The sequence below is a fragment of the Austrofundulus limnaeus genome, unplaced genomic scaffold (assembly GCF_001266775.1).
Source record: "Austrofundulus limnaeus strain Quisiro unplaced genomic scaffold, Austrofundulus_limnaeus-1.0 Scaffold183, whole genome shotgun sequence".
In the NCBI taxonomy this organism is placed as follows: Eukaryota; Metazoa; Chordata; class Actinopteri; order Cyprinodontiformes; family Rivulidae; genus Austrofundulus; species Austrofundulus limnaeus.
Window position 1 is genome coordinate 376,688 of NW_013952585.1, and position 2,260 is coordinate 378,947.

A 2,260-nucleotide genomic window follows, 5' to 3' on the forward strand; every position below is an offset into this window, starting at 1 on the left:
CACACACACACACACACACACACACACACACACACACACACACACACACAGAGAGAGAGAGAGAACAACAATGAACTGATAACAATCAAGAAGCATGAGAGGGCTGAAAACCTAACAGATGTGATCAACTAATAAACCAAAAGGTGAAGGCAATTAATAAAAGCAGATTGAAACTGAAGGCAGAAGATAAGCAGTAACACTAACTCGTGTGAAGGCCAAGGCCGGACCCTTTATTGTGTACTCATGAGCTTCAAAGTCTTCGGTGTGCAAAACTCATGCAAATGTAATCAATTAAGCCACGCTGGCTCAGAAGTACTTCAGAAACCATTGTCACTCAGCACTGTTCTCAGATACATCCACAAACTGGAATCTAGTGAGGAAGGCAAATATCGACTCAGACAGAAACACCACAGAGGTTTGTAGGCGGGTTTTTCTCAGACTGAACAGAAACACAGTGGCATTCTGCTCTTTGGGCAGATAAGTCCATGTTTGACCTTGATTAAGGACAAAATGAAGGTTTGTTTTTTGTGCCAAATGGAGTGAGTCAACATGAGACAGTATAACTTCAGGCAACAATATCTTGGAATTACAAAATTAAAATACAAATATACACAAATTGGTTAAAAACAAAAAAAATGCAATTGCTGCTATAACTGCTGTCTAAATTAAACTACACATTGCTCAATAAGGATTTTTTATAGGTATACTAATATAATGATGTAAAATAAAATATTTAGGTATTAAAATTTTATTGCACATATATAAATGAAAGAAATAACACGTTTACAGTCACTTTGTTTACAATCAGTGTCGACTTTTTCCTGCATTCAGAACAGATTTTAAACCAGTTTGTGATAAACTGATTTGCAATAACATTATTTATGACGCTATTTAAGATCAAAGTGAAAATTTTTATTGCATTCTGGTGGTTGTGGCATACTAATTAGTGGGAATCATTCTGCAACCGATGGGTTGCTGGTTTGTTTCCCTGTTTCATCATTGTCTCCTTATGCAAGACACTTCACTCCCCTTGCCTGTCAGTGTGCCCCAGAGTAGCTGTGGCTRCAMTGTAGCTTACCACCATCAGTGTGTGAATGTGTGTATGAATGGGTGAATGACCGTAGTGTAAAGTGCTTTGGAGTCTGTAGGAATTTGATAAAGCACTATGTAAGTTCAGGCCATTTACTAGTTTATTAGAAATACTCAGATTTAAAAAAAATCCTTTAAATATAATATCAGCTAAAGCAGCAGAGTCAACAGGTGGATTTTTTTAAACATTTGTAGTTTATTTATTTATTTGCACTATTTTTACATCTCCTCTGCTGTTCGGCTCATTGCTTCTGAAATGAGCTGTAAAGTACTTCAACACCTAATAAGCACGTGTTTGTTAATTATTAACASCATCTTATGCTGGGTTCACACGGAAGGATAATTCTGCCAATTTTTGACAATCTTAAGGGCGATCAGGTTATCGCGATGGCTCTAAAGATCATTTTAGCGGGTCTTCCTGCCGTGCATGGCGGGTTAAATCATGTATTTGGTTTGAAAGGACATTGGGACCGCTCCAATCTCAAATCGGGGATATTTAACCTGTTGGATTTTTTTTCTGCTTGAGCAAACGAGCTCGCAGCCTGTTGAATGGGATGTGTAGCCAATCAGAAAGCAAGGTGATGTAAAAAGAGGGGATTCCAAGGTACAGAAGACATAACTGTCATGACTCACCAGAAAGTCCACTGGCTGTTATAAGCAATTTTGGATTGTTTTTTTTTTTCTCTGTTAAAAAAAGTCCACCAACAATCAACATTGTTTTTTCTTTGTCTCAAATGTTTTAGTTACTCTGAACTTTCTCTAGAAGTCATGCAAGATTTTTTCTCTGACATCTGAATTCGTGCGATATTTCAAGAAGTCTCACATGATTTCACATCTGAATGTTCATGAATGAAATATCATTTTGTGTGTGGTGTGTTGTCTCTTGCAGTGTGGCTGTACATCACACACTGTAGGACCAAACCTGGCATATCCATGATTTTTTTTATCCTCACGTGTGGGCTCTATCAGTCTTTGAAAATAGGCCAACAATTTTAAAATCTTGCAGTGTGACCCAGCCTTAACATGCTAATTCTTCTAGCTTGTTGCAARCATTTGTTTCAAAGCAGTTTTACCTTAAAAAGAAAGGCAGGTTTTGCTGCTCTAGTGGATTGGGTTCATGGTTTTTTATTATTATTATTTTTTAACAAGCATAAAAGATTATGGGAATCAT

General features: G+C 37.1%; 1 protein-coding gene across 2 annotated transcripts in view; it reads left to right on the forward strand.

Moving 5' to 3' along the window:
• Positions 1-2,260, forward strand: part of arvcfb (ARVCF delta catenin family member b) — a 352,935-nt gene that overhangs the window by 93,195 nt on the left and 257,480 nt on the right. The window lies entirely within an intron of this gene.